This window comes from Aythya marila, assembly GCF_965140915.1.
Source record: "Aythya marila genome assembly, chromosome: 3".
Classification (NCBI taxonomy): domain Eukaryota; kingdom Metazoa; phylum Chordata; class Aves; order Anseriformes; family Anatidae; genus Aythya; species Aythya marila.
The window spans coordinates 24,034,976-24,048,814 of NC_139044.1; the positions used below are offsets into that span (position 1 = coordinate 24,034,976).

A 13,839-nucleotide genomic window follows, 5' to 3' on the forward strand; every position below is an offset into this window, starting at 1 on the left:
TGGGCCTTGCAAGCACGTTCTCACAGCTCTGGTGAGGAAGGCAACTCTGAGGACTTTTGTACACATTAAATCACCCTGAAGGACAAGAACCACGCCTGAAAACCTGGGGACTCACAACACCTGCCTGCAGTTGATGTCTGCGTTTCTTTTCCTTTTCTGTGCTTCCTCCATTGCTCTGCCAGCTCAGGAGGAACGAGCTTCCCCACCATGTACTAGCACATCCTTGACACTACAGGAAGGCTAAACATCTGCTGATTTCTGAAATTTTCCTCATGTCTGAAGTATGTTCCATTTTGATGGGACTATCAATATAATCCCAGATTAACGGTGTGCATAATGGCACAACAGGAAAATGAGTCTTATTTTCAGTGCTGAACTTGCTCTGAAACAGGCTTACATTCTGTACACAATCTGAAAACATTTTAGCAAATATTAAGCTCTTGAGCAGCCTGTTCCAAAAAGACTAATCGGTCATCTGAGTTCAACATGATTTTATTTTAATACTACTGCTTGCAGCGTGCTGCCTTCTACCTGAAGCAGCAAGAGAAATCACCAAATACTGTTCTTAGTGGCATCCTGATAACAGAAGAAAGATAACGAGCTCTAGAAATTATAGACATTAACATGGAGGGAAATTCCACTGAGTCAGCAGGGTGGAGAGGAGGGCAGTGAATTTCTCTTGTAAAAACTGCCTCAAGATGGAAAAGGCATTCTGCCAGGGACATGAACATGGTCGTCGTTAAACCTTTATTTTTACATTCCTTTCTTAAAAGCATTCCCCGTCTCATATTATTGTTATATTACTGTGTAGTTCGTTACACTGCACAAAGTGCATCCTCTTATCTTTCTGTATTCCTCCTGCTTAGAAGCATACTGTAATTTGGCTCCTACTCTTCAATGAAATAGTCTGTGCAGTACAGGAGAAGTCTTGTGTATCAGAGCTGTCCACAGTTCGTATTCATAACCCTGAAAGCCTTCTGTTCCCAGGACCAAACACCTCGGTATGTTTGTGCTGGGATGGGGAGAAGAGAGCTTGTACAGTTCCAAGGAAGTGTTGCATAATGAATGAACAGCTATCTTAAACATCTTCAGACAAGCTCATCTTTTCAGGTACTGCTGGCTACCTCTGCTGGCAATGACCAAATCTTCTACTGTCAGTTTCTGTGACTGAAGTTTCTGAAGGGACAGAATAACTACTCAGTTTCTTGAGGGCAGGGATGTGGAGCGTAAGAATATCACCACTTCTGACACTGAACTGAAAGTTGAAGGACTTGGCCTAGAATGGCTACGGAAATGAAATGGTCCACCTGACCTGAGAAGATCAGAGCTATAGTAGGTTGGGACGGACAAAGTTGAGACAGACTGGGTTCAGAGAGGAAGGGAGAAAGCAACAATTGGCTGTAGACTTGTGTGCCATCTTTTCACAACATAATGAACTTTTTTTTAATAAGATTTACAACAATCATTATTTCATATTGACTATCACGATTAAAATATCTCCGCAAAATCTTCTGTAAGTATTAAAAATTAACATGCACAGACCCGATTTATTGCAATAAATTAAAAAGGTAGAAAAAAGATCAGAGCCTCACTTGGTAAAAATCAGTGCAGACAAACAGGCCTCGTTATTCCTCGGGTTAATGCTCTACTGATAGACTTCACCTGACTACACAAGATTCTCAATTTTCCACTGTTTAAGTAGTAATTTAAAGTACAACTACGCTACGAACAACGGAATAACAAGAATATACAATAGCGTCAGAGTGTGTGTCAACATCTTAAAGATACCTTAGGACAATATAATTGATTATTTCTAAAAGGAAAACCAACAATGCTGAACAATCTCAAACTATAAATGGGAGAACTAGTCACGTTACTAGAGATCTGTAAGGCTGTGGGCATTGGGTACCTACATTTTTAGGCACCTAAGGTAATGAACAGAGACATTCCAAGGCAAAAAGACTGAAAAACTAGGATTCTGGGAGGCTGGTTTTGCCAAGACACTACTGACAGACACTTTCAACTGTTCCTCTTACTCATAGTTGAATACATACTGCATTTGAGTCTACAAGAAAGTGACCTGAAAATAAAATGAGACAGCAACGGCAAGAGATCTCATAGGTGTAGCTGATCTTTCCATTATCAGATAGAAAAAAAAATAAAAAAAAATAAAAAATCAAGCAAGCAACTTTAATAAATCAAAAAAAAAAAAAAAAAGTAAAGTTTTAATTATTTCATAATGATTCCTTCAACACCACCTATCAGACATGCCAGGATGCCCCTCACAAGTAACTCAGAATTAAGTCTGCCATATAAGCATGAACACCATTGTTCTCTAAAGTTAACTTAACTTGATATTGCAATATACTTTATGATCAGCTTAACTCAGCTTGCTCAATGCTGAACTTCACTGCAAAACACAGGATTTACCTAGTATCCCTTGCACTTCTGGGTGCCCAGTTACAGAAAAAGTAGCTTCACAAATGCTTTCTGAAGTTCTCTAAGTAGCAAAATTTTCCCAAAAAATAAAAGTTTTAATTAAATTCTAAAATGTCAAAAGGAAGGACATCCAAAGCAAAACGAGTAAGAAATTATTTTCCACCTAAATTCTGTAAACTGCTCAAATGTCAGTAACATAACACACTATTTTAATTTTTGGAGATGTAATTGATAAAATCTAGTTTATCAAAATCGTAATGGTGGTCTTTGAACAGAGCATCTTTAGAATCTTGACTAGTTAAAGGGGAGATTATTTCACTTTCATTTTATAATCATGTTACTCACTGCAGGCAATTTGATAGCTATTTTCCTTACAAAAACATCTCTAACTCAGTTCATCTGAAGGTTTGCATTTTGATTCACAGTTCTGTATCTGTATGCAACTTTAATGTTTTTGTTAAGCACAGAAGTTTTAGTTTTTTGATACATTTCAGCAGAAGATTACACATGTAATCCTCCACAATCAAATGCATCTTTTCCCAGCATGTTAACTAGGAATCAGTGACTAACAGTGTATTTATGCTAAACCAGCAAGGACCTTTTCCAAAATATAATCTTTGAAATCTGTCTGCAAGCATACATCTTTGCCCTCAAGATAGGGTTTTAAAATGATTTCACTGACACACGGTTTCTGCTTGGAAAGCTAAAGGCATAATGCAACAAGCTGCCTCCAAATTTGCATGCAGCACAAACCTTAGAGGTTAAAAAAAAAGTTGTCTTATAGAGAGAAAAGACAGGAAAAGGCAGAAACGTGTTGGTTTGAATCACCGTTGACAGGAAAAACACATTCCCAAAAAATACAATCCTGATGATTCCCAGAAAAAAATACACAAATCCTCTTTTTGTTCCTGGGATGCAAAAAGCATATATATATATATATATATATATATATATATATATGTATAATGTGTGTGTGTGTATACATATATGAAAATGAAATGGGCAAAACAGTGACAAGGTCCTGTTTATAGTGCAATTAGGGTATCAGATGAATCAGCTGTTTCCCCCTTGCATCATGGGTATTTTGCACTCACTCTTAAATTTCCATTTGTCCAGTTTCCCTATAGTTTGTCCTTATTTTGAAATTCTGTGCCTGCCACTTAATCTACAGCTGCCTATTGTAGGCTGGTGCTTACTGATAAAAATCAGGACCAAAGAACAGCTGGGACCTTCACCTGGGAGCTGGTGCATGATTTCCTGGCTACCTACCATAAACGCAGCACAGGTTAGCAACTCCGGTAGCTCCCAGCAGAGCTGGGGACTGAATCACAGAATCATTAAGGTTGGAAAAGTCCTCCAAGATCATCTGGTCCAACCATCCCCCTACCACCACTATCATCCACTAAACCATATCCCTAAGCACCACGTCCAACCTCTCCTTGAACACCCACAGGGACGGTGACTCCACCACCTCCCTGGGCAACCTGTCCCAGTGCCTGACTGCTCTTTCTGAGGAGAAATGTCTCCTCATTGCCAACCTGAACCTCCCCTGGTGCAACTTGAGGCCATTCCCTCTAGTCCTATCGTTAGTTACCTGTGAGGAGAGGCCGACCCCCAGCTCCCCCCAGCTTTCATTCTGGCAGTTGCAGAGAGCAATGAGGCCTCCCCCGAGCCTCCTCTTCTCCAAACCAAACAACCCCAGTTCCCTCAGTTGCTCCTCACAGGACTTGTGCTCCAGGCCCTTCACCAGCTTCGTAGCCCTTCTCTGGACACGCTCCAGGGCCTTGATGTCCTCCTTGTAGTGAGGGGCGCAAAGCTGAACACAGCACACGAGGTGTGGCCTCACCAGAGCAGAGTACAGGGGGATGATCACCTCCCTGTGATAACAGGCTTTTGTTTCCTGAGCACCACCATCCAAACACCTATTTGGTTCCTTATACACACATATTATACGTTATCTGATGGACTGTTTATGGTCATACTTCCCACAGCACTGGGCCTTTACCTGAGGTCAAAACTCAGATTCCCTGATTGTAGAGCTGTGCAACACTTTCATATTCAACTTTTAAATCCACTGAAGTTACGCCACCTAAGTTATTTAAGGATTATTACGCTAACCTAAGCTATTACGCTAACCTAAGTTATTTAAGGATCTGACCCCACACCTACCTAGATTAACACTGGTGCTCATTAGCTGTGTTAGAAAATTGCCCTTCTCTTTGGCTCGCCCATGGACCCCATCGCGCAACAAGGTTTGATTGTGAGACCTCATTCCCAATGATTCACATCATAAAAAAAAAAGTAAATGCCATGCACGTGTCAGGATCATATTAATCAATGTAAAGCTACGCTTGTTACTGGAACCCCTTCTGTATAATCTTAATTACTTTATTTGAACTGCCAAACCCTGATCTTGTATGTACATATTTTTATACCATGTGCTAAAGAGAAGCGAGCACAGCTTTGTTTTCCAGCAGTTCCTCCCTGGGACTGCTGCGCTACACGCTATTCCTGGAAACAAAGCCCAACAACTCATGCATCACATAGCATAATCTGGGAAGTGTTTGGCTGGCCACGCACTTCAGTGAGGATACCTGTTGTAAGTAGGGAGAATGACTCCATTCTAAAAAACCTTATCTGCACAGACTTAAGGCAGGACACCTCAAATAAGAAGTGGGAGCTAAATATCTTCTCATTTTCTTCAAGACAAAAAGCATAACAAAATCGAGAGTTACTGCCCTGACATCACTTAGATGAGGGACAAGAAAGCAAATCCATGTTGTTTAAAGAGTATAAAATAATTACCCTCAAAAAAAAAACAAACCAAAACAAAAAAAAACACCCTAACAGATCTCTTATGTGCACCATCAGGGTACATAGGTCTCAGGCCTAAAGAAAAATCCATCCATATTTTTCTGTTACTGGATATAACACACTGTGTGAGGAAAAGTAGCAGAAAACACCATTTCTTCCACATTGGGAATGCAAAATGTGAGATATCATGACCACAATATATCCATCACTCCTACTGAACTACAAATAACTGCAGATATTAGCCTCAGATATGGATAACAAATATATTTATGATAGGGGAAGGACAGAAGGGGAGCTATTATAGCTAAGATGAGGTAAATTCTGCACATTTTTGAATGAACAAAAATCCATCATACTCAGAGGAGCAATCTCTCATAATTCTGGAGATCCTGGACTAGAATCACCCATGTTATCAAAAATGTCAATACTTTTATTTAAGAATTGGGGTCATTTGTTTGTCTGTGCCTGTTCTGTCAGGGACCAATAAACTATTTTTGCAGCAGCTAATGCACAAGTTGACAACAAACTGTACTGGCAGCATGCACAGGGACAGTGGCACCATTTTACCTTTGGGCCCCACTTGTGGAGAAATGGATTTAAGGGGACTACTTTGCCATTCGTGAAGTGTATAAAAATCAGCAACATAAATGGAGACATGTAAATGAGATACTGTGTGCCCAGGTCTACATATCCACAAAACTAGGGATTGGACTGTGGACTGAAATATCCCAGAGAGCTTAAAAACAGTCATGGTGCTGCTAGAGTAGGACCACAGAAAAGAATGCTCTAAATTCTACAGGTAGGAATTCAAGCAGCAACTCTACCCCACATTTTACTGGAGCAAGTGCAATACAATAACTGCACTGAGATCTCTTCAGACCAGCAAGACTAGTTGCCATTTGTGGTGGTGATGAAATCCAACAAGTGGATTACTATTTATTACAGATTCAATACTCTCTACCCTGAGGGTATTCACCTTCTCTTAGAACTGTTGTAGTTGTTACAATGTTTCAACAAAGCTTCACAGCCCTTGCTAGTACAAACATAGCTAAACTTAACATTAGAAAATCTAACTCATTCATATATCCTCAGAGGAACCTGTCCTATTTAACTGCAGAAAAGCATTACGAGACCAGCACTTCCATTAGCAGTCTTTGCAAATAAACCTTGCATTCTGCCAGCGAGCTGCTGACTAAAGTCTCTATACACCAGAACATGTTGCACTGGAGACTGAAAGGTTATTGAATGATAGCTGCTTTCACTGATACGAGGCTCTTAATAGGTTGCTTCACTGTTCCTTGTTTCTCCATGTCTTATAGCAGCAATGCCCAAAAGACCATGTAAACAAGAGAATTCCCCTGATGGATGCCTCACCACTTGGCAGTGTTAAACTACTTTTCCTCCTTCACGTGTTTGAGCTAACTTTTCCTCCAATGCTGCCTGTGGCAACCTCCCTAGCTAGTAATCTCCAAATGATTAAGGTTTCCAAATTACTTGTAATTACAACTCTGTGACATAAGTCTGAAACATGTTTTTTAAGTATTGTCCAAAGAAAAAGATTACTATAGGGAAAGCAGATACAAAACCTGCATAAAGACTTTGCTAAGGACTATTATTTAATGTCTCAATTAGAGAACTATAAAACTTTGCTAAAGCAAATCCTAGAGGGGGTATGCCTACCAAGTGGAATAAGTATTTTCTCATTAATGAGTGCTACCGATTGACTCATCACTACCTGCATTATTAAAGACCTCAGAAAGCCATCCATATTTTTTAAAATACACTTTTGTCTGTTTATAGTTTGCATAGATTCAGAGATGCTGTTTTCTGCAAGTTTACTTGAAACCTACACCTTCATAGCAAACAGCTATGTTTCAGTGACAAACAACACACTGCTTTGTAAATAATGTAACTGTCATCGTGCTAGGATATACTATTTAGAAAGCAGATGCAAAACTTAAAAGAGAAAAATGACAATTAAATTGTCACAGAAGGTACTTTTCAGTACAAATATAGCAAGCAAACTGAAAACATTTAACTAAAAAGCGAGAGATGTCTACTGTTTATAGTTCTTAAAATGAAGGTGGGAAAATGCAAGCTGAGACAGGTAACACTGAAAAATGAGATCCAATCCAATAACCCTTAGCAAAAATTTATCTATTATCCAAATTACAGAATACCCTTTTCAACACTGAGCCATGAAAGCAACACTGCAGTTCTTTCTGGGCACTCATGCTACACACATTCTTGGAGCTCTCATTTTTAACTTCAGCCTTTTAACTAGATAAAGCAAGACACGTGGTGAATTCCACCCATACATGGATTTTACCATTTTCCCCGATACGGTGCTGGAATCAGGAACACAGATGTATACACAGGTCTTCAGGCATTCCTTCAACATAAACAGTAGCAAAACCTATCTTTTCCTACTCAAAAAACAAAACATCTCAATCCTTAACATACAACATGCAATGAAACAAACCTTGGCTCAGCCCACTGAGACATTTTTTGCTCAAGCGAACTCAATGTTCTTTTGAACATCAAGACCTTAAGAACAAGCTTAAGCCCAGACCTCAAACTTCAATGGGTTGTCTTGTGTTCACGAGCTGTGATTTTAAGCTTTAACCATCTGCAATGCAGCAAACTAGTAGTAGCAGCTTTCTTTTCAGTGTAAAAAAAAAGCATTCAACTAAAAAGGTAAAAAAAACCAAAAAACAAAAAACAACAGTGTTATTTGAAAGAAAAAATATGAAGACTGTCAAATGCTTTTATATCATGCATTTGACAAGCAATTTCTTGCTACAGTAATAATAAACAGGACTTGTGTATACATAAAGATATCTTTATCATATTCTCTGACACTTGCTTAAGGACATACAAGAATTTTAACACTTCATTTTTAGATAAAACACTTCCAATTTCTGTTCTGTTTCCTCCTGGAATGATTCAGCGATATCAAGTTTTCTTCTGGTTTCCTACATTATTAGAATAACACCTCACTTCAAAAAAAAGAGTACTATGAATAAGTCATATTTCCAAGGTTGAACCCTAAACCTTCTACCCGCAAAGTATCTCCTGCATGGAGTTGCAGGGAGAGGATAGAGTTTCCTCCTGTCCATAAGGATGGAGAAAATCCAGAATCAAACTCTGACCCTCTCAAAACCAGTAGCAAAACTCTCATTGATTTCAACAGGAGCAGAAATACCTCGACTTACTATGGACATTCTATATATCGCAGGATGCAGCCCAACTTTAGTGTATTTCCTTACAGAGACATTCACCTCTGAGAAAGAAACAAACATCAATAAAGAGCGTACAAGAGTTTCATCTATGGAGTTAGTCACTGGCTGGGAGCTCAGTCTGGAAACCTGCATAGCAAAAATGATTTAAAACAGGATAGCCCCTATGAATATGAGCCAGCAGTGTGCCCAGGTGGTCAAGAAGGCCAAAGGCATCCTGGCTTGTGTCAGGGATGGTGCAGCCAGCAGGAGCAGGGAGGTGATCGTCCCCCTGTACTCTGCTCTGGTGAGGCCGCACCTCGAGTGCTGTGTTCAGCTTTGGGCCCCTCACTACAAGGACATCGAGGCCCTGGAGAGTGTCCAGAGAAGGGCTAAGAAGCTGGTGAAGGGCCTGGAGCACAAGGCCTGTGAGGAGCGGCTGAGGGAACTGGGGTTATTTGGTCTGGAGAAGAGGGGGCTCAGCTAGTTGTGGAGAGCAATAAGGTCTCCCCTGAAAGGAAGTGGTGGGGAGTTGGGGGTTGGCCTCTTCTCACAGATAACCAGTGATAGGACTAGAGGGAACAGCCTCAAGTTCCACCAGGGGAGGTTGGAAATGAGGAGACATTTCTCCTCAAAAAGAGCAGTCAGGCACTGGAACGGGTTGCCCAGGGAGGCGGTGGAGTCACCGTCACTGTGGGTGTTCAAGGAGAGGTTGGACGTGGTGCTTAGGGACGTGGTTTAGTGGGTGACATTGGTGGTAGGGGGATGGTTGGACCAGATGATCTTGGAGGACTTTTCCAACCTTAATGATCTATGAGGAAGCTCTTTTATGGACTGCATAAAAGATTTTATGAACTGCTAGTGGCCTCCAGCATATAAATTAGATTCCTGAGCTAATTTGTTTTGTTGTTTTGTTTCAATTAAAACACTCAATTTGTATTATATCAGAAAGCCTGAGGAAAGCTTTGATGATTCTAGAAAATGACTTCTTTTTTTTTTAAAGCAAGCTCCTATCCAGAGACATAAGCACCACTCTCAGCAGGCATCAGTCATTACTACTGTCCATGTAAATTTACACACAGGTCTTGGGTACACAGGAGGCTTTAAGAAAGAAATTAGTTCTTGTTCCTCATCTGTGCCTCACACTGGATTTGGTTGATACAATTAGGCATACACTTTCTTGAAAAGAGCTAATCTCATTTATATTCTGTTAATCTCTCCTAGAATCCTTCAGAAGAAATATTGCTTTAATTTTCTGCTTTCCACGTTTCTTCAAAAACCTGCGGTATCTCCTGGAGAGTGGATGAAGCCTAATGCCCATTAGTGGCAAACTCCCGTAGGGTGAGTTTTCCTTCAGTTTTCCTTGAGCAAGCCTTGCCAAGCAGAGCGACTATCCAATTACTATGAGAGTTCCCTATCCTTCCTGCAAATGGAACAATGAAGTTTATTAATAGCTATTACTCATTTTCTGTAGTGGTTGTGAGCAGACAAAGTGCTGTTGGCCAAATGTGAGCAGCAGTAACAGTTTGTATCTATGCTGAGCTCATGTCCAATACTACAAAGAATGTGCTTCGTGGGTGATAAGCAGTAGGTGGGCTTGGCTTGTTCATTAAGAAAAGCCCAGGAATTTCAAATTACAGTAACAAAGCAGTCACCACGCAAATAAATTTCCAGTAATTATGCAATTTAGACCGAAGACGGATTAGGGTGCTCTGTTATTGCCTCTTTTTACACTCCAAAGAGACAAATAATAGATTTTCTCTCCACTGAAGAGATTTATAGACCCTTTTAAAGCTTTATTATAACCAGCAAATTGAGCTGTATAGTAGTTAAGAAGTGTAGCATACACTAATTTAGCTGACGTCAAAAGCAGTTAACTCTGTTGTCTCTGTGAGGCAATGACTAAGCAGTCCTGAACTGAAGCATCTTTCATGTACTCAAGTGACATATTTCCTAAAAACAATGTATCACAGATCAATGCCTGGCTTTTAATATCATAACAGCTAATGAAAAAATACAACAGGTCAGTAAATCAGGAAAGATGATATTTTTCAACTAGGAAATACATTATTTCAATACCAAAAAAGTCTAACAATTCTGGAATTAAATACTCAGCAGCTGGGCAGGCAGCTTAACTATTCTGATATTGGCAAGCAGGTTTAATATTTGAAGATTATGTTTATATCACACCATACATGCATGATGCAATCCAACAGTGGACATCAGAAAAAAAAAATAGTACAAAAATATTAAGTAACATTCACATAAAGATTTGCATTAAGCTAATGCAATCTCAACTGCTAACTCAACTACAGAAACCAAGGTTTGAGCATATAATTGGTTACAATACATTTTTGAGTGCTACTGAAATTTGACCTTCTAAGTAAGCAGTAGAAGTACGTGTTAAGGTATAGTATATTGTAATTAACAAAATACATTAAATGAACACATAATATGAATAGCATATTATCTGAGAACTTGTATTTTCTGTATGTAAAATCCTCATAATTAAAATGCTTTCATCATACAACCTGACAAAAATCTGATGTACTACATTTACTAAAACATGTTGTATTTGCTACAATACCTGATTCAAAAATGAGTCTCCCCAAATCTAATGATCATTTCAGTCATTTTTGTTTTCTATTTCACACGGAACTGGTTAAATGTTGTCATGTAACCTCCCACAAATAGTCTTAGAACAAGACAGTTAAAAAATGTTTTCACTAATTTCAGCTAGTTAAATAAAAACTGACCACTCCAGCCACATCTAGGGTGTTTATTAAGCTTGTAGTTGAGTGTTATATACACCAATCTTCTTAATTGAACAGGCAGTTACAAATAGGTGTGTCACTACTGACTACTTTCAGTGACAACTAGGGTACACTTCTGAGAGACCTTTATTTCTTTAGGCCTCAGTTCTTTTTTTTTTTTAAAAAAAAAAAAAAAAAAAAAAAAGTGAAGCAAGTGCTAATCATCATTCTTATGAAAAGCATCTCAAGCTTTTGCTTTACACTTTGCATATTCTTATGTTCCACTGGCACTAGCAGTACTTATGGATTTGCTTAACTCAGCAAGTCCATTTCAGTCCAGTCCCAGCAGAGACATGAAAATGAAACCTTGGCATCACTAAATCCAATCACAGGTTTGACAGTGATTTCAGCAAGGTCAAACTTATACCCAGTATTTTTATCCCATCTCTATGAAGAAATAAACAAGAATGTCAATCAACACTCCACTGTCTACCTTCTTATTCAGGTACAGCTATAAGCACCGTACCATCTATTCTCTAATTCTCCAATTCAGCATATTTGTCCAAAGAGGAGAAACATAACAGATCTATCTGCCTTTCTAGGGTTAAAATTGGCAAAAAGAAGGTTTAACATGGCTTACAGTCACTGAGGTATTTCTGCTTCTGCACACTTTGGTGATACCATTTCTTCTGTTCACAGATTTCAATATAATTTCCCTTTACTCACAAGTACCAGGCCATTTCAACACTGCAGGTGTAATTCTATTTAATCTAACTATCTTTTTCAAGTAATCCTCTTCTATACTTACGAGATCACCTTTGAAAATATGGGGTGGGGAAAAAATGCCTTTTGATGTTTAAACAGAAATGATGTGATATTAACATTTCTTAAAATGAAAACCTGTGAGAAGCTAGATCATTAAGATACATTTTTGTTTTACCTCACAGAGTCTCTGAAACACACTGGACAACTACTTTTAAAATCAAAGGCTGGAAATAGACGAGGAATGACAGTCCTAATCTCCACAGAAAAAGGCAAAGATGCACAAGCCTACCTTTACTTTTCTTGCTTCTCAGTGTCAGCTGCTACTTAAGTCCCATCAGGGGGCATGGAATAGAAAGCTTTCAAATAATAGCTGTCCACAATTATAGGATAGATACAAAGCAAATCACCTCAAAATACCTGATCCTCTTGCGGCTGACTGCCATATCATTTATAGCACCTATTTTGAGATAAGGCTTTTGGGAATGTGCAAATTTTAAGGTGGACAGGCATGAGAAGAGGAGGAGCTGTGCTTCTACAAACCTCGTATCAGTCTCTTACCAGAGATAACAAGATATTTATGCCATGATACTCCCGCCCCATGGCATGTCAAAATGTATCTGATCAATGTGTCCAACGTCTTTGCAGAAAAGCACTCAACACAGTCATGTATAGCATGGAAAAACAAAAATGACAGATTTTTTTTTTTCTTCCTTTTTCTCTTTCTCCCCATGAATGGCATCTGGGCTAAATGCCTAAACTATGAACTGACAAGTTTGTTTGTGTAATACATTGCCAAAGTCATTCACTCATAAGTCAAAATTGATGTGGGTTTTAGTTGTATGTTATTATTGCTTCTCTAGTATCCACACCCTTACTTCTCCACTAGGGTATTCTCCATATTGAAGTAATTTGCAATTTTCAGCAATGCTTTAACAGTAGCACATCTTTTTCTCTGTTGTACTACACTTGGCTACCAGGGTGAGAAGCTGCTTAGTAAACAATGGCCTTGATCAATTTTTAAAAGCACTTATAAGCTTCCAACAATGGCGTTTCCTGTCATGACCTCCAAAACCTCACTTTAACCCTTGGTAACAACAAGTTTTAAATCCTCCTGATTTAAACAGGATAAAGCAGACACTAAAAACTAAGTTGATGTACCACTGAACTGCTGCCCTATCTGGCAATCAGGAGCTCAGAACCTCCTTCTGAAAATTATAGTCAAACTTTTGAATAGTAGTAACTTTATCATGCATTTATTATCTATGCAACTGCATATTTACCAAGATGATGATATCCTGGAGAAATGAAACCATAGTAACACATTCTACACCTGTATTAGCCATGAGACTAGAAACAAGATTGCTAATTTTTTAATCAAGACAGCCTCCCAAGTCAAAGAAAATGCAGATCAGGCAGAATCTACTATAAAATAGATAATTTCTTTTTAATTACAGCCCCTATTTATAAGTCTGAATGGACACAATTTGGTTAAGTGTTTAGTATCATAAATGGAGAAGCAGAGTACCTGATTTGTTTTTCTAATACCTGCTTTGCTTTTCAGCTCCAGAGAAATTTTAGACAACAAGCTGTGGTATTTTTCTTACCTTGATTGAAAGCTCTTCCACCTGCTATATTACACAGTGAAACATGTCAGCATGCACTGATTATAAGTTATACTGGTTCGGATTTGTCACATCATAATCTTTTATTGGTACGCTCAAACGACACCAGGTGGTGGTGTAAAACTCTTCAGTAGCATATTTGTATTCCTTACATTGTGACATTCACATTGTCCTTCTCTTCACGCTGTCTTATCTACTTCATAATCTGCACTGCTAATAACTTTGAGG

At 38.8% G+C, this 13,839-nt stretch overlaps 1 protein-coding gene across 3 annotated transcripts in view; it reads right to left on the reverse strand.

Annotated features, from left to right (window-relative positions):
- The window catches only part of HHAT (hedgehog acyltransferase), a 165,593-nt gene that overhangs the window by 123,461 nt on the left and 28,293 nt on the right, over nucleotides 1-13,839 (reverse strand). The gene's annotated exons all lie outside the window — the stretch shown is intronic.